We start from the raw sequence: 24,562 nt of genomic DNA, 5'->3' as shown, positions 1-24,562 counted from the left end.
GTAATTCCTTTTTCTAGCAGAACTTATGTGAGTAGGCTCCATAACTGAAATTATGTTTCATAGTAAAAGCTCCAGAAATCTGTCCTGTATAGATAGTTTAAGCCAAGCTGCAGCATTTGGCCTGTACTCCAAAAAGAAAAGCCTAGCTGCAGCCTCTACTTGGATACACCAGAATGTATGGCTCATTTCTCTGCTTGCTCCATGCTCCATGGGACTGATCTGAGTATGTTCATTTTCTTTGAGAGAAACCCAACTCCAGGACACAAAAATCAATAAGATCCCTGTATTCACTTTGGCTGCAAAGCTAGAGAACAAGGTTAGAAACAGTCTCTAAATCAACAGAAAGGAAATCAAGTACACATGTAACTGAACTCACTTTCAGATAGGCTGCCATCCAAAAACTTATTATAAACCAAGCTGTCAGAGAATACAGAACGTGATTAGTTATCATGAACCTAATCAAGATTTCACCCCCACACTGCGGGGAAAGAGGAACCTTGCTCCACTGCTGGTGGGAGTGTAGACTGGTGCAAGCACTGTGGAAATCAGTATGGAGATACCTCAAAGAACTAAGACTGGAAGTCCCATTTGACCCCACTATTCCACTGCTGGGGATCTTCCCCAAAGAATTAAAAGAATCACACCACAGTGATATATGTGTGCCCATGTTCATAGCAGCACAGTTTGTAATAGCTAAAACTTGGAAACAGCCCAAATGCCCATCAACTGGAGACTGGATAAAGAAAATGTGGGGTTTTTTAATAAAATGGAGTACTACTGAGCCATAAAAAATGAGAAATTAGAGACATTTATAGCTAAATGGATGCACATTGAGGCAATACTCTTAAGTGAAATAAATAGGACACACATGTGTAAATACAGAATAGTTTCTCTGGTGTGAGAAACTGAAAGTGTAAATAAGGACTAAATGTATAATAGGTCATGTGAAATAGGAAGAAAAGGGGCAAAGGGGAAGGAAGTGGGAGGTCTAGGGGAAAGGATAGAAGGGAATGGGATTAATATGAGGAAATGGAAAAATAGGAACAAAATCTTTGTAAATAGGGAGGAATGGAGGGGTTGAAGGGAGGGCTGGGCAAGGGTGAAAAATAAGAACCAAGAGAGACTATGTAAAGGTGCAAATTTCCAATGATGAATGTCATTATATTGTATACCTAAAATGTACCAATGATTAGAATGAATAATCGATAATGTAAACTAGGAAGAAAAGGTCCAAATGGGTACGGGTAGTGGGAGGGGCAGGGGAAAGGAAAGAAGGGAAAGGAAAAATGATGAGAAATGGAAAATATGGAAATAAATTCTTTGTAAACAGGGAAGGGTGGAGGGCGTGAAGGGAGGGCTAGGAATGGGAAAAAATAAGAACCAAGATGCATTATGTAAAGGTACAGTTCCCAATGAGAAATGTAATTGTGTTGTATACCTACAATGTACCAATAAAAGAATTTAATACAAAAAAAAAAAAGATTTCACCCCCCAAAAGTGAAGACAAACACAATTACCATAAATGTGGTCTGAGGGTATCAGATCTGAGGGTATCAATGGCAGCAGTTGCCATCTTTTTTTCAGATATGAGTGGCTGGGTAGGTAATTTAAAAACTGTGTGTATAGATTATACCTTATAGCACACGAAGAGAGGGTAAGGAGATAGCGTTATAATTTTAACCTGTAAAAGTGAAGGAAGCATCCTAACATCTACCCTAAGGTCTCAGATCTGGACCTCCCCTCTGGAAAATATCTCAAGTTTCATAGCAAGTTTAGATGGTATACGCATGGCACAGGGTGTGTGGATGTTTGATATGAAAATCCAGGTAGTTACAGCTGCCGGGAGGAAATTTACTTTGAGAAACAAGTGCAAAAAGATTTTTATTTTCTGTCTGACTTGGTTTCTCAATGTTGGAGCAATTGCTAGTCTCATGGGTAAAAAAAGACCTGGTTCTGCGTAGAGTATAAATATTCTTGTGTAAAGAATTTCTAGAATCTCAGGTTATTTCTTCATATTTATCTTCATAGATTCAAGCAAGAAATCTTTATCCACATCCCAATATCTCGCTGGAAAAGTCCTAAACAGAGATGACTTCTGGTTGCCCTCCTCCACTGGGAAAACTCTAGTCACCCACCCAGGACTCATTATGACTCTCTGCTCTCCACTGAAGGTATCTGGGAGCAGCTTTTCTGACTGAAGTATTAAGGCAGAAGAACGTCCCCATTGGAGTGAGACCAGAACTGTTACCATGATAGGTGCCATACACTTATCCCACTTATCATCACATTTACTTTTTCCCCATTAACTTTATTGGTACGTTTTAGGTATACAATACAGTTACATTCATCATTGGGATCTTGCACCTTTACATGACGTTATCTTGGTTCTTATTTTTTTCCCCCTTCCCTGTCCCTCCCTTCACCCCCTCTACCCTCCCTATTTACAAAGACTTTGTTTCCATTTTTTTCCTTCTCATATTTTTTATTTTCCCTTCTTTCCCTTCCCCTACCCCTCCCACTTCCCCTACTCCTTTAGATCTTTTCTTCCTATTACACAATATCAATTATACATTTTTAATTATAGTAACAAGATTTAGGGGACATTAACACAGATTTTACAGAATTAAAAAGGATGTAGAAAGCATATTACGAAAATCTGTTTTGAAATAAACTTGACAACTTTTATGAAGTACTCTGGAAGACAAATTAATGAAACTAACCTTGGAAGAAATATAAAATTTGAATAGCACGTATTAAAGAAAGTATATTCCTAGCTTGAAAACCTACCTATATGACAACAACAGGCTCATATACCTTTTAATTGATGAATCATATCAAACATTTAAAGCAGAAAAAAGAAGGAACACTTCTCCCCTCATTTTAGGAAATCAACACTGTGCTAATCCTAAAACTGGATAAAGATAATAGAAGAAAAAAGTATGAACATAGATAGAAATTTGTTTAACAAAACAAACTCTTAGAAGTCAGATCTGGCAGGATGTAGAAAGTGGTTTTATTATAGGGATGGCAGTGTTGGTTCAGCATTGTAAGATCCACCCCCAAAAGTCATCATTTTAACAGAGGAAAGAAAAAAGCCACATGATCCTATCAGTAGTTGGAGAAAAAGTATTGGACTAAATTCTACAGCTGTTCATGGTAAAAGCTATCAGGATACTAGAAGTAGAACAGAAATGTACTCCATACTTCCAGCAAAAACTCCTTATATGAATAGAAAAGATACAATGCTTTCTCCCTAAGGTGGGGAACAAGGGCATATATGCCTACTGTTCATCTGTCTGTTAAAATTTGAAACATAGGCCCAAACCAAAATAGTCTGGCAACAAAAAGAAAGAAATAACATAGGATTGGCAAGGAAGAAGTAAAATCTTTATATGTAGATGAAATGATCATCTACAGAGAAAATACTAAGAAATCTCTAGCAGCCCCTAGAACTTGTATTTGAATTTAGCAGGATTAGAAAACACAAGGTATATATAAAAATTCAGGTCTATGTATACTTGCTATAAATGAAGAATTGGATATTGAAATTTAAAAGTTATGTAGGAGTACAGAGGACCTAGAAAAGTAAAAAGAAAAAAATAACAGTGTTGGAAGACATTTATCACCTAATTTTAAGACTTCCTCTAAAGCTACAGTAATCAAGGCAATGTTGGCATAAGGAAAGACATATAGATCAATGGAATAAAACAGAATCTAAAAATAGAACCACACATATATGGTCCACTGGTTTTTGAAAGATTATTTAACATTAACATTTTATAGAACATAAACTCAACTCAAGACCAGAAGAAAAGGTAATGTTTTCAACAAATGGTACTAAATACCTGGTATCCAAATGTAAAAAATTAACCTTAACCCTTTACTTCCATACATAAAAATAATTTGAAAGGATCTATGAACCTAAATATGAAAGATTAAAATTTTAAGAAGAAATTATAAGGTAAAATGTTCATGAATTTAGGGTAGGCAAGAATTTCCTAGGATACAAAAAACATGATGTATAATAGAAAAAAATTGATAGATGAGATTCTATCAAAATTTCAAGCTTTAAAAGACATTGTTAAGAAAATGAAAAGTAGTCCTTAAACAGAACATATTTATAATACATATAATCTATGTTACATATAATACATATAACCAGAATATACAAAGAACACTTACAGCTCATGAATAGACAACACAATTAAAAAATAGACACAAGAAGATGATAAATAGCCAGTACAGCACAAGGAAAGGTGTGCAACACCAAAATCAGAAAAATACTAATCAGTACAATAATAAGACCGTATTATACACTCATTAGGGAGATTAAGTTAAAGGTTTTAAAAGAACAAATGTCAGCTTAGGTGTGAACCAGTTAGAACTTTCCAACACTGCTAAAGTGAATGTAAAAGGATAAAACCATTTTGGAAAACAATATAGAAATTTCTTGTATTACTGTTAAGAACCAACAGTTCTGTTCTTTTTACTTAAGAGAAAGGAAAACACATGTTCACAATAGATTTGTACATATAGGTTGACTGTCCCTTATCTGAAATTCTTGGGACCAGAAGTGTTTCAGATTTTGGTGTGAAATCCACTTGATCTGCAAAGAGGATAGCTACTCCTGCTTTTTTTTGGGTTCCTGTCACATGCAGTATTGTTTTCCACCCTTTAACTTTCAGTCTATGAGTTTCATTTTAAATTAAGTATGTTTCTTGTATGCAGCATATTGTTGGATCTTGCTTTTTTTTAATTAAATTCTTTTATTGGTACATTGTAGGTATACAACACAATTACATTTCTCACTGGGAATTGTACCTTTACATAATGAATCTTGGTTCTTATTTTTTTCCCAATCCTAACCGTCCCTTCATGCCCTCCACCCTTCCCTATTTACAAAGAGTTTATTTTCATTTTTTCCATTTCTCATCATTTGTCTTTTCCCTTCTTTCCTTTCCCCTGCCCCTCCCACTACCTGTACTCATTTGGACCCTTTCTTCCTATTTTACATTATCGATTATTCATTCTAATCATTGGTACATTTTGGGTATACAATATAATGACATTCATCATTAGAATTTTGCACCTTTACATAGTCTCTCTTGGTTCTTATTTTTCACCCTTGCCCAGCCCTCTCTTCAACCCCTCTGTTCATCCCTATTTAGAAAGATTTTGTTCCTATTTTTCCATTTTCTCATACTAATCCCAATCCCTTCTATCCTTTCCCCTAGCCCTCCCACTTCCTTCCTCTTTGCCCCTTTTCTTCCTATTTCACATTACCTATTGTACATTTTAGTCCTTATATACACTTTCAGTTTCTCACACCAGAGAAACTATTCAGTATTTATACATGTGTGTCCTATTTATTTCACTTAAGAGTATGGCCTCAATGTGCATCCACTTAGCTATGAATGTCTCTAATTTCTCATTTTTTATGGCAGAGTAGTACTCCATTTTATTAAAAAAACACATTTTCTTTATCCAGTCTCCAGTTGATGGGCATTTGGGCTGTTTCCAAGTCTCAGCTATTACAAACTGTGCTGCTATGAACATGGGCACACATATATCACTGTGGTATGATTCTTTTAATTCTTTGGGGAAGATCCCCAGCAGTGGAATAGTGGGGTCAAATGGGACTTCCAGTCCTAGTTCTTTGAGGTATCTCCATACTGATTTCCACAGTGCTTGTACCAGTCTACACTCCCACCAGCAGTGGAGCAGGGTTCCTCTTTCCCCACAGTCCTGCCAGCATTTGTTATTGGTTGATTTCATGATAGCAGCCATTCTTTCTGGAGTGAAGTGGAATCTCAGCATTGTTTTCATTTGCATCTCTCAAATGACCAGTGATGTTGAACATTTTTTCATATATTTATTTGCTATTTCTACTTCTTTGTCTGAGAAATGTCTTTTCATTTCAGATGCTCATTTTCGGATTGGGTCTTCAAATTTGGGAGGTCTGATCTTTTTAAGTTCTTTATAGATTCAAGATAGTAGACCTTTGTCTGAGGAAGAGCAGGTGAAGATTTTTTCCCACATTGTGGGTTGTCTCTTCACACTGCTGGTGGTTTCTCTTGCTGTGCAGAAGTCTTTTAATAAGAAGAGATCCCACTTGTTGATTGTTTGTGCTAGTTCATGGGCAACTGAGGTTTTATTCATAAAATCTTTTCCTGCACCAATGTCTTCAAGGGTTCTACCTAACCTCTGTTCCAACTGGTTCAGAGTTTCTATTTTAATATTTAGATCTTTAATCCATTTTGTTTTTAGTTTAGTGCACGGCGAGAGATATAGGTCTAGTTTTAATCTTTGGCAAGTTGAAGCTCAGTTTTTCCAGCACCATTTATTAAAGAGGCTATCTTTCCTCCAGTGAGGGTGTTTGGTTCCTTTATCAAAGATGAGATGGCTGAGTGTGTCTGGCATTGTTTCTGCATCTTCTAATCTGTTCCACTGGTCCTCAGGTCTGTTTCTTTGCCAGTACCATGCTGTTTTCATCACAGTAGCTTTGTAGTAGAGTTGCAGGTTGGCCATTGTGATACCCTCTGCCATGTCTCTGTTACCTAGAATTGTTCTTACTATTCTGGGTCTCTTCTTTTTCCAAATGAATTTTTGGATTGTTTTCTCAAAGTCCATGAAGTATGCTGCTGGGATCTCAATTGGGATTGCATTAAATCTATATAGCAGTTTTGGAAGTATGGCCATTTTCACTATATTAATCCTTCCCACCCAGGAGCAGGGGATCTCTGTCCATTTTCTGATATCATCTTCAATCTCTCTTTTCAGAGTGCCATAGTTTTCAGAGAAGAGGTCTTTGATTTCTTTCGTTAGGATGATTCCTAGGTATTTCAGTTTTTTGGATGCTATTGTGAAAGGAATTATTTGCCCTATTTCTCTCTCAGTGAGTCTGTCTTTTGTGTAGAGGAAAGCTACTGATTTTTGTATGTTGACCTTGTAACCAGCTACTTGACTGAATTTGGTTATTAAGTCTAGAAGACTTTTGGTGGAGTTCTTGGGGTCTTCTATATAGAGTATCATGTCATCTGCAAATAATGACAATTTGACTTCTTCATTTCCTATCTTTATTCCTTTTATTTCTTTCTCTTGTCTAATTGCCATGGCTAATGTTTCCAGAACTATATTGAACAAGAGTGGTGATAGTGGACATCCTTGTCTTGTTCCTGATTTTAGTGTGAAGGATTTCAGTTTTTGACCATTTAGTATGATATTGGCTGTTAGTTTTTCATAGATGGCTTCTATCAGTTTGAGGAAGAGACCATCTAATCCAATTTTTTGTAGGGGTTTTTTTTTATCATAAATGCATTTTGGATTTTGTCAAATGCTTTTTCTGCATCTATGGAGATAATCATATGGTTTTTGTCCTTGGCTCTATTGATAGAGTGTATTACATTGATTGATTTTCGTATATTGAACCATCCCTGCATCCCTGGGATGAATCCCACTTGATCAGGGTGTATGACCTTCTTGATGATCTTCTGCATTCTGTTTGCCAGTATCTTATTAAGGATTTTTGCATCTATGTTCATTAGTGAGATTGGCCTATAGTTCTCTTTTTCACTTGGGTCTTTCTCTGCTTTGGGGATCAAGGTGATGCTTGCTTCCAGGAATGAATTTGGGAGTATTGGTTCCCTTTCAATTTCATTGAAGAGTTTAAACAGTAGTGGCAGCAGTTCCTCTCTAAATGTCTTATAGAATTCAGCAGTGAAGCCATCAGGGCCTGAGATTTCCTTAGTTGATAAGTTTTTAATTACATTTTCAATTTCATTGGTTGATATTGGGTTGTTCAGAATTTTTAGGTCTTCTTCATTCAACTTTGGTAATTCATATGTATCTAGGAATCTCTCCATTTCTTCTGTGTTGTCCATCTTATTGGCATATAGGTTCTGGAATTAGGTATTGATGATCCTCTGGATTTCTGCTGGGTCTGTTGTCATTTCACCCTTTTCATTCCTAATTGCATGGATTTGGGCCTTTTCTTTCCTTTTGCCGACAAGGTTGGCTAAGGGTTTATCAATTTTGTTGATTCTTTCGAAGAACCAACTCTTGGCTTCTTTGATTTTTTGTATCATGTTCTTAGTCTCCATTGCATTGATTTCTCCTCTGATCTTTATAATTTCCTCCCTTGTATGAGCTTTGGGGTTGTCCTGCTCTTCTTTATCTAGAAGCTTGAGGCTCAGCATCAGGTTATTTAATTGGGCTCGTTCTGTTTTCCTAATATGGGTATTCACTGCTATGAATTTCCCTCGTAAGACTCCTTTCATTGTGTCCCATAGATTCCAATACATTGTATTATCATTGTCATTTAATTGAAGGAACTGTCTGATTTCTTTAATTTCCTCTGTGACCCATTGGTTATTCAGAAGTGTGTTGTTCAATTTCCATGTGTTTATGAAATTTTTTGAGTTTCTTTTGCTATAGATCTCCAATTTCATCACACTATGGTCTGATAATATACAGGGGATAACTTCAATTCCTTTGCACTTAAACATGTTCTATGTGTGAGTATGTGGTCTATTTTGGAGAATGACCCATGTGCAGCTGAGAAGAATGTGTATTCTGATTTTGTGGGGGGGAAGACTCTGTAAACATCTTTTAAGTTCATTTGTTCAAGAGTTCGGTTGAGTTCTAGTATTTCATTACTTATTTTTGTCTAGTTGATCTATCTGTTTGTGACAGTGGGGTGTTGAGGTCCCCCACTACAATTGTTTTAGTGCATATATGACTTTTCATGTCCGTTAGTATTTGTTTTATATAGTTGGGTGCACTAGTGTCTCTCTTAATCAGTGTTGGTTTGAAATCTACTTGATCTGCCAAGAAGATAGCTACTCCTGCTTTTTTGGGGGGTTCCTGTCACGTGGAGTATTGTTTTCCACCCTTTAACTTTCAGTCTATGAGTTCCCTTTTGAATTAAGTGTGTTTCTTGCATGCAGCATATTGTTGGATTTTGCTTCTCGACACATTCTGCCAGTCTATTTCCTTTGACTGGTGAATTGAGACCATTATTATAACTGAAACATACTGACTTGTCATTGCCATGACTTTTTCTTTTTGTTGGGTTCTCCCCCTTTACATTTAATTTCTTGTCATGCCAGATGAGTTCATTCTGCTTTGCTTCCTGGGGTTGTGATCCTCATTGTCTTTTCCTAGGATATCATCTAAAATTTTTTGGAGTGCTGGTTTGGTATTCACAAAGTTCCTAAGGTGCTCTTTGTCATGAAAGTATCTTATTTCCCCATCAATTTTGAAAGATAGTTTTGCAGGGTACATCAATCTGGGTTGGAGGATGTTTTCTTTTAGGGCTTGGAATATGTCACTCCAAGCTCTTCTTGCCTTGATGGTTTGTGTTGAGAAGTCTGCTGTGATTCTGATGGGCTTTCCTTTGTATGTGATTTGTTTCTTTTCTCTGACTGCTTGGAGAACTTTGTTCTTCTGTTGAGTTTCTGGAATTTTAACAATTATATGCCTATGTGTAGATTTTTTTTTGATCAAGGCTATTTGGAGTCCTATATGCCTCACTTATTTGTATGTCAAGCTCTTTTCCCCTGCTTGGGAAGTTTTCTGCCATTATTTCTGTGAAGAGATTTTTTATGTCATCTCCACTCTCTCCTGTTTCTTCATTGACTCCAATCAGTCTTATGTTATTCTTCTTTGCATCATCTAGCAGCTGCTGGATTGATTTCTCATGTTCCTTTATAATTTTGAAGCAATTTTTCTTTTCCTGGTCACTAATTGCAATCTTATCTTCTATATCTGAAATTCTGTCCTCACATCGGCTCATTCTGCTATGTAGACTTTCAATGGAGTTTTTCATGTCCTGGAAATCTATTTGCATCTGTTTTATGGATTCCATTTGTTTCTTATGTTGGGATTCCATCATGTTCCTGAGCTCCTCTCTTGATTTATTAATCATGTCTTGCACTAGGGACACAATTTCTCCTGTTATCTGAGAAATTATTTCTGATTTCATTTTTTTCCAGATCCCCTTTTGTTGGCAGTTCAGTGGGTCCAGGTGGTTGAGTATCAGAGTGTTCCATCTCATTTCCCTTTGGGGTTGCTGTAGGTGATCTGGAGGTCTGGTTGTGAGACTTATTTATGTGTTTTCTCATTTCAACTGGGGTGGGGGGCTGTTAGCACCTGCATGGATTACCTCCTCTGAGCTGGGAGAGGTGGGACAGGGGTCGGGAGCAGCAGTAGGGACGGTGGCCCAAATGCCCTTTCCTGCCGGCTGGGAGCAGCAGGAGGGATGGTGGCCAGAAAGCCCCTTCCTCTGGACCAGGAGCAGTGGGATGGTGGCTCAGAAGCCCCTACCTCTGGGCCGGGAGTGGTGGGAGGGATGGTAGCCCAGAAGCTCCTTCCTCTGGGCCAGGAGTAGTGGGACAGAAGGTGGCCCAAAAGCCCTTTCCACTGGGCCGGGAGCAGTGGGAGGGATGGTGACCGGGAAGCCCCTTCCTCTGGACCAGGAGCAGTGGGATGGCAGCTCAGAAGCCCCTACCTCTGGGCCGGGAGCAGCGGGACTCAGTACCATGGTCTGGTGGTCTGGTTTCCTCTGTGTTTTTATAGTGTGGAAGCAGGTGGCTGTACAGAGGAGTGGGGGGGCGTTGTCCAGTGGATTGTTGCCAGGGCGTGGGCTGATTCAGTGTGTTCTGTGTGACTGGGGACCTCGGTAGGGGGTGGGCAGACCTGCCTGTCTGCAGCGGGGTGATTCGGTGTCTTCCACACGACTTGGGATCTTGCTTCTTGACACATTCTGCCAGTCTATTTCTTTTGATTGGTGAATCAAGACCATTAATATTGATAGTTATAACTGATACATATTGACTTATCATTGTCATGACTTTTTCTTTTTGTTGGATTCTCCCTGTTTGCATTTAATTTCTTGTCGTGCCTGGTGGATTCATTCTGCTGGGATTCCTGGGGTTGTAATTCTCATTGTCTTTTCCTATGATATTTTGTAAAATTTTTTGGACTGTTGGTTTGGTATTCATGAAGTACCTAAGGTGCTCTTTGTCATGAAAGTATCTTATTTCTCCATAAGTATTGAAAGATAGTTTTGCAGGGTACCTCAATCTGGGTTGGAGGCTGTTTTCCTTTAGAGGTTGAAATATGTCACTCCAAGCTCTTCTTGCCTTGATGGTTTGTGTTGAGAAGTCTGCTGTGATTGTCAAGGGCTTTCCTTTGTATCTGATTTGTTTCTTTTCTCTAACTGCTTGTAAAATTTTGTTCTTCTGTTGGGTTTCTGGAATCTTAACTATTATATGCCTATGTGAAAATATTTTTTGATCACAGCTAGTTGGAGTCCAATATGCCTCCCTTATTTGTATGTCAAGTTCTTTTCCCCTGCTTGGGAAGTTTTCTGCCATTACTTCTGTGAACAGATTTTTTTTTATGTCATCTCCACTCTCTCCTGTTTCTTCATTGACTCTGATCAGTCTTATGTTATTCTTCTTTGCATCATCTAGCAGCTGCTGGATTGATTTCTCATGGTCCCTTACAATTTTAAAGCAATTTTTCTTTTCCTCGTCACTCATTGCAATCTTATCTTTATATCTGAAATTCTGTCTTCAAACTGGCTCATTTTGCTACGTCAGCTTTCAATGGCGTTTTTAATCTCCTGGAAATCTGTTTGCATCTATTTTATGCATTCCATTTGTTTCCTATGTCGGGATTCCATCATGTTCCTTAGCTCCTCTATTTTTTTTAATCTGTGTCTGCTCTAGATTATTAATCATGTTTTTCACTATGGGCACAACCTCTGCTATTATCTGAGAAATTATCTCTGTTTTCATTTTTTCCAGATCCTCTTTTGTTGCCAGTTCAGGGAGTCCAGGTGGTTGAGTATTAGATTGTGCAGCTCTTTTCCAGGCCGACCCTTGGCTTGGGCTGATGTGTGCCTGCCTCTGGGGTCAAGGTGGGGCCCTGGCTGGGATCTGCTTGTGGCCCTGGTCTACACAACTGCTCCCTCAATTAAGGTGGTCTGGTGTGCCTTTATTGCAGAGATTTTCTTCACTTTTCCAGTGAGCTTTAATTTTCATCAAGGAGTCTCAGAGAGGCCCTCTTTCTGTTGCTCACTTCTGCTCTATCTTCCTCAGCTCAGAACAATGTCCTTTAGGACCCCTGCAACTCTGCAGTGTGGATCCAGGTAACAGCTCAGCACAGCCACAGTGGTGGGGGGTGGGGCAGTGCTGGCGCCCATGTGGCTCACCTCCTCTGCTCTGGGGAGGCTCTGCTCCTTGGTGCTCTGGGCTTACCATCACATTTAGCCTTCACAACCAGCCTTGAGGAAGAGTCAGTTATTTTCTGTTTTTTGTAGATGACAAACTGAGACCCAAAGAGGCCAGTGACTTGCCCAAGGCTGTGTAGCTCAGGAGTTTGATGTTGAGCCCTTGCTCTTACACATACAATCCTCTGCAATGTGTGTGTGTGTGTGTGTGTGTGTGTGTATGCATGTGTGTGTGTTCATGGCCAGAATAGTTCTTTATAGCTTTTGAACTAGATAGCCAAAACCTCTAGGAAACACCAATTCTGTGCAGTAAAAACCCCAGGAAGAAGTAAAACAGAACTTACTGGGACCTTTCTTTCTTCTTATTTTTCCTGACATGTAACATGCCCCTGACAATGTGCTCCTGACACATATTGTAGGCTCGTATTTCTTTTACTTTTGACCGCTATAGAACTTTTGCTCCTTTCTTGCTAATCATCAGTCACCCAAAAGCTCAGGAACTTTTATTTCTACCCTTGCTACCTGGTAGTAAGAGCATACTTTCAAGGTAGTTCTGGGGTGAATCTTGGGCCACTGATATATGACCTTGAATTCGAGATGTACTCATACCGGAAAGCTGGGCAAGCATAAGACATAATGGCAGAAAGGTACAGTTCCTTTGCTGTGAGGCTGCAGTCCTAATGTAGAGCTGGTACATGCTGAGGTGTGGCTCTGCGATAAACTGAAATGCAGGAGCTGATCATTGTGGGTCAGGCTGCTGAGGATGCAAAGTCCTATGGGAAGAATATATGGAGGTCATTCTCCCTTGAGATTAGCTATAGTACCATCCTGCACCTTCAGCACCTGTGAAAACTGCCAAAAAACTACCATGCTCTAGGACAGTGGTTCCAAAGTGGAGCTAGCTTCCCGGGCCTACACCTTTCCCTGGTATTGCCCTTCTGGCCCCCTTACCTGTGAGATGCTGAACTTCTTCAACTACCACACTTCCCTTGGGGCAGCCTGATGCTCTGTGCTGGGGACTGTGTGAGGGAGTCAGAAGAGCTTGAACAAGAAGGGCCCTGGCCAGTCAGATTTTCACCAAATTAATGTCAGAAGTGAACCAGACCACTCCTGAAGAATTCCAATCACTGAGGAAGATGGGGCCTTCATACCTAAAGCTGCTGGGAAGCAGGGAACTAGGAAGCTGGCCCATCTCAGTGGTGTGCTCTCCCCAGCCTTCTGTGGGCACTGCTTACTCAGCCCTCAGTACCCCAGGGTTGTGATAAGCTCTGAAACAGGGCTATGTGGAAAACTTGCAAGCTTTTTGACCCATGCACTGTGAACAGAAAGAGGTTGGTCTCTTGAGGAGAGTTCCACTTGAATCTTGGCAATTTACAGAAAGTAGATTTTCTGGAATTCCACTCAAAGGACTGAAGGTGACAAACTGTCTCAGCTATATAAACTGCCTTAGAATGTGCTCTAAAACTGGAAATGATTCAAATGATTGTTAATAGATGACTGGTTGAATAATTTATGAATTCATACCATGAAACACTCAGTAATAAAAAGAAGTACACTACATTATTATGTATAATAGCATGAATGAATCTCAAAATAGTTGTGCTGGGTGAAGAAGTGAGAAGAAAAAAATGCCATACTGTATGATACCATTTATATAAAAATTTAAAATACAAATAAATCTATAGTGTCAGAAAGCACAGAAGTAATTGTCTGAAAATGAGGATGTAGACCAGGCAGAAGCAGTAGAAAGAGATGACAAAGGGGAGTCAGGAAACTTTTGGGGGTGATAGATACATTCAGCAACAATTAATAATGGTAGTTTCATGAACATATGTATATATCAACACTTCCCAAATTACTCATATTGAATATTTGTAGTGTGTTGTACATCAGTTAACACTTCAGGAAAGAAATTTTTAAAAAGAAATAAGATACGCAAGATGCTTAGTGCTGTGCCTGTAAAACAGTCCGTGATTGAAAAATAGGAGCTATGTTACCATTTTCACACTTGTGCTCAATGTCACCTTCAGTGATAACAGAAGCTAAAGACATGGATATTCTGATTCCGTGATGCGTCGGAAGTGGACTCTGCCAACAACCAAGGGCAATTAATTCAGATCCTCAGTAGAACTATAATCAGTACAGAAAGGGATTCAGAAGTTGCTGTGGTAACTTCTTCCAGCCAACTGAGACTTCTTAAAAACTTTATAATTTCAGTGTTATGGGGAAAAATCTTGAAATATATTTCTGATAATGCCTATAATTCTAACAGCACATTTTTGCCTAGCTTCTTATCTTGTCTAGACTGAAAAATTGTTCCAAGTCAGTCATTTCTGCTCCTCTCATCAAACACAATCCCTTGACACTAAAAGGCCACCACTGAGGCATAGCTGGTCCCCTCACAGAAGAGGTGTTCTCCAGCTGATTCCTGCAGTTCTGGGGCTGGCTTAGAACTGGGATCAAACTTCCTCCACTCAAGTTTTTATCCATTCCAAGAAATACCCCCAAACAGGGGTCTTTCCCCTATACCACAAGCACTTCCCTTAGCTACCTCTTTGTGCAAGTCTCCAGCCCATCAGCTGGCTTGCATTAGGGTGGACATGGACTTTAATGGGATAGCAATTTTTATGGGACTTTCCATAACCCAAATAGGTACCTTGGGGATCACTTTTAGTTTTCCCAATTGGCCTGTGAAAAGTTTCTTCTCTTCCATTTTCCTCTGAACCTAGCTAATTTAAGCTCCCGTCTGAAACTCTGATGTGTTAGAAATGGAGGCGATAGTGGTGTATGCAAACATGCCAACGTCCCCAGAGTCCTTTGGGCATTGCTTGTGGATTAGTCTGTTCTCTCACCTCCCATAAATAGCAGGCTCAGTCTCAATGGCCGAGGACTTCTCTTAATGATCCATCAGGTGAAAAACACCACCTATCTGGTGGCCTCGGCCCAGCCTTGTCCATAAAAAGGGATTTCCTATCATTAGTGACTTCCCTTTCACAGTTTATTAGCATGAAATGTCTTGGCAGCTGAAATGACAAAGGGGGCTCCCTCTTCACCTGAGATTTCATGAGGAGAGACAGAAAATACCCTATTCTGAAAGCAGACGTGGTACAGCTGTATTTGCTGCTTTAATTTGTGACTCTGAGTCAACAGCAAGTTGAGATGCTGGAAAATCTTTGTTGCACTGGTCATCTGGCCACCAGATGGAAAGTTGGATTTAACTTTACATGGTAGGTCTAGCAGATAAACTAGTGGAGTCTGGAAACATAGATTTCCTCACATTACTTTGCTACCAAGGTTGAACTAGGGACAGTGCAGTGAGATGAAGTGCCTCAATGACCCTTGATGATATTAATAAAGTATAGTGTATAGATGCATGTATATACATATATATACACATGCACACATTTTCCTCATATGTATAAAACAAATAAATACAATTTTTCTCAATATTTGTTGTCTATTTTGAAGATATAGTTGAATTAGTTCCTAAACAAGTTACTTTTGAGGTCAGGACATGAAGTTCAAGTATCCTTTTTAGGAGAATTGAGTATTCACTGGGTATTGAACCTAGGGCCTTTGTATTGAGCTACATCCCCAGCCCTTTTTAAATGTTTTATTTTGAGGTAGTGTCTTTCTAAGTTGCCCAGGCTGGGCTCAAACTTGCAATCTCAAGGTCTTTGGAAATGTGTACTCTTGAAAGACAAAAATAGTGAGTGGTTAAATCTTTCCATTGATAACTAAGGTGACATCAACATATAACTGAGGTTATATGTATGACAACTCGGGCAAGAAGCTGTACTGCACTTCCGTCTGCTTTGGGCCTACTGATGGAGCTACCATCGACAAGTAAAGTTCACTCCAGACCCACCTCTACCTACTTACCAAGTAGAAATGGAAGGATACAGGGGCAGGTAGTTTGGTGCAAAATTTTATCTCTGCTGCTCACCTAGGGTAGTGGGGCAAGTGCCCTCATAATGGCTCCTGGCCCTACTGCTCATACCCTGTGTAATTCCCTCTCCCAGATTATGTGTTGAATTTGGCTCACTTTTAATAAATATGGAAAAGTGACTGGGTATCATTTCTTGTTCTCTCTCTCTTTCTCTCTCTCATTCTTTCTTTCTCTCATGTTTCACTCTCTCTGATCACTCTTTGTGTGGGAAATAGGCTGCCAAGGAGTGAATTAGTACAGTGAAGAAGGATAGAGTCCTGCCCATCACTACATAAGAGAGCCTGATTCCTTCCTCCTTTCTCCTCTTCTATGGCCTTAGTGGAGACCACAGCCCTGGCTTGCCTGAGGCCTCAAGAGAGACTTTGACCCAGAAGTCAGAAGTTATCTGGGCCCAGGTTTTTGATCCACAGAAACTAGGAGATAAATGCTTGTTAGTTGAAGCCTTTAGCATTTCATTTGTTAGCCTTTAAGAGATAATTTGTTAAGTAGCAATAAAAAACTAGCATAGGCAGCAATAGGAGACATGATGAGGCCCCATTCCCCACTGAATGGATGAGACTCTTGGTTACAGGACTCAGTGGCCAGAATATTCAAGTTATACATGAATCCTGATCTTGAGTTTTTCTAACTTTAAACAGTGAAATCATCATCTATAACTCTTTGAGCATATAAGGACTTCATCAGATACATTTCTACTGCTGGTTAGAATGATTTAAAGATGGTTCCACCCTGAGTATTTTTAAGAATACAGAGACCAGGGCTCCACCACAGACTTAGTAAAATAACACCTCTTGTGGTGGGACCTACATCTAAATTTTTAGATCTGATAATTTTTCTGTTTAGTCCTATTTGGTAACTTTTGGGGAAAAAATAACTTTTCCAGGTCATCTTCTATACTGGCCCTTCCTTATGGTTTTCTGTGTTAAGGGGATTTCTTATCTACCGCCTGTGACACATTTTGGAAACCAAGTCCTAGCAGTGAATTAAGTATACTTGAGCGTCCTAAACACGGGGGTTCACATCAGTGACTTGCAGGGCTGGGAAAGTTAAACAATACCTCAAAGCTTACTTATGTCCTTAAATCTATCAAATTAGATGGTCTCTAATATAATTCCATAAAAATGTTTTTCTTCTAAAAACTTAAGCAAGCAAGGATGCGTTGCTCAAACCCAGCATTTTCAGAGGCCTATGGTATGAGGAAGAAGACATTGGGATTAGGGTTAGAAGAGCTTAGCTTGGGTGCTGGCCTCTCTGCTTGGCAGCTGTGTGGCCTTGGGCAAGTTCTATTTTCTTCCAGTCTGGTTTGAATGGATTTGTTACGTGTAGATGGTTTGTTACATTTGTTTTATGTAGCTAGGATGATGCTATTAAGTAAGTTCTTCTTGCTTCTTAATTTAACATTACATTCTGAACATTTTTATGTCATAAATAGCTCTTCAAATACACTATTTTCAAGGGACACATAATATTCCATTTTATAAGTGTATTATAACTGTTTTCCTGTGGTTAAATATTTAGGTTATTTCTAAGTTTTCACCATTATAAAGAACACTGTGAAAAATATCTTTGTATATGAAATTTGTCCACATTTCTTACTGCTTCCTTAGTAGGAAATCTTAGAAATGAAATTACCATATCCAAAGCCATGCACACTTTAAAAGGCCTGCTATCCATTGCAAATTGCTCTTCAGGAGGCTTAACCAATATGTACTTCCATCTGCAGAAAGAGAATGTCAGGATAAGACATTATCCACGTTTGAAATTTTAAGTGGATGTTTTACACATCTTTCATAGTTTGATCATCAAACTATTTATTATGCTAGAAAGATCAAGTACTTTCCTATATTTAGTGCTGAGATTCTCTTCATTGGTAAAAAGAAAATGATAATCCCTACCCATATCATAGAGATATTGGGACAATTTTTGAAATGGTAACTGCAAATACTTTTTATAAATGCAACTATATGTTATCCTTAATGATATAACCTATGGTCTCAGTTTAATTGATAGCTATTTTATATGTAGTCAAGTGGATCTCTCTCATGGGACTGTGAATTAAGAGCAAACTCTCCCAGTCCACCTTCATCCCATACATTTTAATGCCATATAAACAGAGTTCAGTAACATTAAGAGCTGTAAAGAAAGAACACTCAAATGGCAAACGGACCCATACAGCTTACAGGGCTATCTATGCAGTGTTACTCTCAGTAGGTGCTGGGGATAGGGCAATTTGGCCAAATTTTAGTTCGGGGCTCCAGTTATTTAACGGTCACTCTCCACAGCCACTTCCTTCCCCTTTGCCAGCCACATCCCTGAGTCATTGTTCTGCTAATTGTCACAACAGCCACCTCTCAGCAAGGACTAAGAACCACCCCTTTCCACAGGCCCTAGGAATGGGTCTGCCCACATGTAGAACTGTTGAATTGCAACACACATGACGATGGCAAGTACCAAGAGAAAAAGTTATACTCCCCAGAATTTCTGTGCTAAATGGATGACTTACATATTATTACTCATTCAACTTGATTTCCTCGCTTATTTGAAAAGGAAAATTAAAAAATAAAAAATTACAATAAAGGCCCCCAAATGTGGAGGGTTTTTCAACCAATTCAGTGTGAGGTATTCAATACGTTAAACAATGTGTGGCTTTGCAAGGAGAAAATGTGGTGGATTTAAGTATAATTCACGTTCAGTTGGACTATAACTACTTATTTATCATCCTGGTAAGATCAAGTATCAGAGGCCTAGAATTAAGCCTTCCTTTTTTCTTGGAATTCTGTCTTTTGCATCTGGAGCTCCAAAAGCATGGGACTTTTAAGGGTAGAATCTGTTCTGCCTTATTTATAATTTAAAAATAAAGTATTTGGGGACCACTTGTACTAGTGCCTGTAAACACCCAACAAGGAACTTCGCCTTAGTTCTTCTAAACAGACCATTCTTTTTCCTCCCAAATTTATGGGAGAACTTTAAAGGAATTTTGTGTACATAATTAGGCAGGCTGTGATTTAATTCAAGGGGAGTTTGGGCTGAGTTAGACATTTTGGGTTCAATTTGCTTTGGTATGTCTTTCCCAGCTATTACTTGGTTTTATTTATATAATTTCATGGTGTCTCTACAAACTTGTCTTTTTATCATTATCCTCTGAAATCTCATGCAATAAATACTGGTTACAGAAAGGGATGAAATCAGCTTCTTAATCTCTTTTAAGAAGAGCTGTCTTTTTGCCCACAGCAGCTCAGCTATTCCTGCCTACTTTCTGGTTCCCAGAATTGTATGTTGAGCCACCCTCGGCCCTCTGAAAGTAAGGATTCCTACAATGCTCTTAGCATTTGCTGGGGAACCCCACCCCGACTGTGTACCCACTACCCTGGTGTATAGAGTGGAGGTGCTTTGGTCAGGGTGACCTTGGATTTCTCATGGTGCAGTGTACTCAGTTCATGGCTGGCCTGAAATGAACATGACCAATGGAAACTGAGAACATGGTGGATGAAGCACAAGGGAGAAAAAGTCACTAGTTTGGAATTGGCCATTTTGGATCTTTCTATTCTAAATACAGAAACATCAAATTCTTTGGTGTGGGATGAACTCAAGAAAGGAATGTGTGCTCCACCTACATTCTCCTTGCTGAAAATTCTCTGGCCAGTGCAGAGCTGTCAGCATTATTTTCTCCTACTTTATTGTTAGAAGTACTATCAATATTAAATAATAATAATGAGTGTTCATGGGAGCTTACTAAATGGCAGTTGCTGAGTTATGTAAGGATTAAAGGAGATAATACACAATGCTTCAGAGAGGTAGGTGCTGTCACTGGCCCACTTTATAGGCTAAGAGCCTGGATCTGAAAGGTCAGGTAACTGTCCCAGGCACTTGCCTAGGAATGGACTCAGCTAGAATTCAGGCACAGGCCATCAGCTCCAAGAGTCCTGCTCCTCATCACCGTAACTGTGGCAAGTGGTGTGCACTAGAGGCCCAGACACAGATGTTAAACAGTCACAGGGCTGCATTCAGCTTTCCTCCCTTCCTATGAGGGAACGAAGGTAAGAGGATAGAGTCTAGCCCTTACTTGACTCACCAGTACCTCTAGGGACATGTGCTGCAGGTAACACTTTGTGTCTCATCTTTCACAGCATAGACCTTCCTTTTCTAATGCTGACTCGGATGGGCAAACAAAACATAAAGTAATCGAATTACAATATTTCTTCCCCTACTTGTCCTAAAGGGAGATTTCTTTGGAAAGTTGAGAAACAGATGGGCTAGGGCAAAAATTAGGAAGATTGATGTCCAGGATTAAATAGCAGGTACAACTAAACAATCTTCAGGAGCCTGAAGAGGGATTTTAGAAAAATCTCCCAAACTCTAGGTTTCCCTCCTTGAGGTGAAGTAGACTTAGTCACCATCACCCTTTGCAGCCAGATTCTCCCACACTAAGACCGCTCTTTGAGGAAGTAACTATTTGCATTGCCAGAGACAGATCATTCTAATATGGCTTTAGCCAGTTTAGTAGTTGCTAATTTAGTTGACTGATCAGATGAAGCAGACACCAACTCCTCTCCCTCTGACTCTCATGGCTTGCAACTCAGTTCACTTCTTCTGACAATTCTCTCTCACACACATATGGCATAAAATCCTCTTATCTCCTCAAAATCACCCCTCATTTGCTAGTTTGCCTCCCTCTTTCCCCTCTCCTTACTCCATCTATGAGCCTAAGAGTGATCCTAGAGATTCAAGATTAAACTATCAGAGCAGTGCTAGAAACACTTCTGTAAGCAAGAAAGAGGTGAGACATAACAGGGAAGTATAGTTTGAATCATAGGAAATTGAAACTCAATGTATGGATTTCTGGAACCATCCACTGAGCTACTTCAGAATCTTCCTTTTTAAACACCCCAATTTTGAATCACAGAGTCTCTGGTTTGCAAAAGAGCTCAGAGGTAACCTGGCCTACAAACCAGCTGCTGCTTGCCTGTCCTTCACACATGCATTTAAAATCAAAGCTGGGTCAGGCAATGGAAATGTGGAACAAGTAATACCTAGACTCTATTCTCTAGATCCCTGGTATTGTACGGGGGTAAGGAGTGTCATAGGGAGACAGATGCAAGATACAGTGTCCTAGACTAGGCCTGGTGGGGGAGAAAGTCAGGACATTTTCTGCAGAACAGATGTTTGAACTGGTTCTAGGAGGGAAAGGAGTCTCTGCTGTTTGCAAGTAACAGAAGTACTCTTCAAAGCACGTAAAACAGGGACTGTGTTGGAAGGACATGGGCTCTCACATTACTTGGGAAAGGCAGGAATGCAACCAAGTCCCATGGTTTCAAATGTCCTTAGGGTCCTCCTCCTGTGCTCACCAATTTCATCCTCTATTACTGAGGACAATGAAGTAGAAAGAAACTTGGCCACTGAAGACTCCCACTCATACAGCATGGCTATACCACTGGAGATGGAGTGATTATATTTCCTCAGATCCAGGTGAACGATCCTGGGGCTTTAGGAGGGGCTTACCAGGTCAGCCATGGCTAGGGTTCCCGATTACGCAGACGTAGCCAGTGGAGAACAAGCTTTGAGAAGCCGAAGGGGCCATGCAATAACTCCACTTAGGGTCCACCACAGTCATGTCACTCCAGAACACTGGTTTGACTTTAGATGACAGATCATAGCTTTCCTACAAGACTTTCAGAAACCTGGCTTCCAGCCCAATGTTATTAGGAGGACAAAGCCTTTGCATATGCCTTTTACAATGCACCTGCTCAATAACTATTAATTATACAAGCTTAAAGAGAAGACCATGGCAGGCTGAATAGCCAGTCACTGGTGATAATTAACAGTGCAATACACTGCCCTGTTCTAAATACGTTATCCCATTATATTCTTACCATTATCCTATAGGATAAGTAACAATAATATTATATAGTGATGAATATTTAATTGTTCATATATTATGTGCCATCCCTGTATTAATTCACTTAATCCATACAGCAAGTCCATTAGGCATATACTATATTAATGTTATCCTGACTTTATAAATTAAAGAAAATCAGGCATTATTTTATAGATGAGGCAAGGGATTTTTATCTTATCCTACATAATCAGGATAAGGGAAATAAAATAAAGTACCACACAGCTTTTAAGGATAGAATTGGGATTTGAACCTGGGCAGTTTGATTTCTGAGTTCAGGCTCATAACTTCTGTTTGGTAGATCTTCATTTCACAGTGAACAATTTAATGAAAGCAAAGTTGTAATAGGTAATAATAGCAAGAATAACAATACCTAGTGTGTATTTCACATCCACAATACAGAGGCACTGTTATAAACCCAAATACAATAATTTCCCCAGCTCTCTTGAAAGGGAATTATTATTATTGTTATTTCTTTTAGAAAACGCCATGACAGTTATGCACCCACTGTTCAATTTCACACTCACTTGTCTGTTCCTGGCCCATGTTTCGGAGGACCCCAGGAAGCCAGGAAGATGCTGGGTTAGCTAAGAGTTGACCTGTTCTGTAACAGAACCAAATGCAGGGTGAGGCTGTGTATGACCTAAACCCCAGGACTGGCACTAATAAATACACAAGCCTCGGTGTTCGCTCTGGCCCCTGACGTCTTTCACGCCCAGGTGTATTTACGGAACAGCACCTCTGACTGTAGAACTTGAGATAGAGCTGGCTCTGCCCCAGCTGATGTGCCCGGCTGAGCCTCATTTTCCTCACCTGTAAAATGGAAATGTTGGTCGAGATGGTTTGTAGAACCCTGCTGTCCTCTAAAACTTTCTGCATCTTCTGTAAGACATGTGGTATTTACACCTGTGAGGTATCCTTAGAGGATACTCCTGTTTGAGAATTGTGCCTTCCTGTGATTCCTCGCAAAACAAAACTGCTATTCTTAAGGGTAAGAAGGTCAGAAAGTGCAGCTGCCTAGGCACCAATCCCCTCCATATCCCCTAATAAACTCCCTCATTTCAGATCCACCACAGCTGCCATCTCCAAGTAAACAGGATGTAAACATAGTTCCATCCCGGGGTAGGGTTCTTACAGCCACCAAGGCAGGCAGAGCAAGGCTCATAGAGAGCACAGTCTGAGGAAGCATGCATGTGGTTTTTAAGGTGTTAAAGTCCCAGCCCTGAAAACTCCAGAAGGCGCACTTCTCTGAAACCAGTTCTCTGCAGAGGCATTTAATCAATGGCTTTTGTGGGGAACCCTGCTCCTACATCATATTCTTCAGCTACTTGAGAGACATTGAGATTAGCTGAAGCAGATTCTAGTTTGTGACTCCTAACCAGCACTTACTGTGGTGAACTGAAGTTCTATTGAATGACAGTTGCCAGTGTAGACACTTGCACAGCACATGCTGTGTACCAGGCCCTGTTCTAAGCCAGTCACCTAGATTAGGCCGCTTTGTCCTCATGACAACCCTGAGAGGAGGGTTTTCCTCAGAGAGTTCTGATTCTTGAAGGGCAAATAACTTGACCAAGATCACTCAGGTGATACATGATATATTATTTTCCTGTGCCTTCCATAACAAATTGCCACAAACCAGGTAGATTCAAACATTAGAAATTTCTCTTTTACAGTTCTGTAGTGCAGAAGCCCAATGTCAAGGTGTCAATGAGCTCTTGTCCCTTCAAAGGCCCTAGGGAGAATCTTCCTTGTCTCTCTCAGATTCTGGTTGCAGAAGGCATTCCCTGCCTGTGCCTTCCTCACTCTAGTCTTTGCCTCCATCTTTACATGGTCCACTTTTGGGCTGGGTCTTCTCTTCAGTCTCTTATAAGGGTACTTGTGTTTGGGCCTCGGACCTATCCTGGTAACCCAAGATAATCTCAACCTGAATACAATCATATCTGCAAAGACCTGTTTTCCAAATAAGGTCATATTCCAGAGATGAGGTGCATATCACTGGGGGCCACCATTCCCTCCACTACAGCTGAGCTGCTAGGAATCAAGTCAAGCAGCTAGCTACAAACTGTGGTCTCATAGCCATTATTCTTACATGCTTACTCCTCCCAGGTCTCAGCAGAATGCCTGCTAAATTGTTCAAGCTTTTCTCAAGTCATCACAGAGCTGGACTTCTTTTTCTGTGCTGATATTCTGTCCACGTTCCAGAAGGGTAACACAAAAAGTCTACACTGCCCACTGATGCCCTGTTGGAGGTTTGAACAGCAACAAATCGAGTTGCTTTTCACAGAGGACTGAATTAAATTTTACAAATGATAAGCTTTTGTATATTTTCAAAATTTCAAGCACAAGTACAAAACCTCATCCTCTCAAAACCACGGTTGACAACCAAAATGCAACACTGATGAAGAATTACTCGTGGTGAGGCAAAAACCTGATACAAGGCAGTGATTGTTCAAACTACATTTTTTGGGTCGTTACCAGATGCCAG

This window comes from Heterocephalus glaber, unplaced genomic scaffold, assembly GCF_053883595.1.
Source record: "Heterocephalus glaber isolate CG9 unplaced genomic scaffold, H.glaber_assembly_v1.0 deba00001457, whole genome shotgun sequence".
Lineage (NCBI taxonomy): Eukaryota > Metazoa > Chordata > Mammalia > Rodentia > Bathyergidae > Heterocephalus > Heterocephalus glaber.
This window is presented reverse-complemented; position numbering follows the sequence as displayed.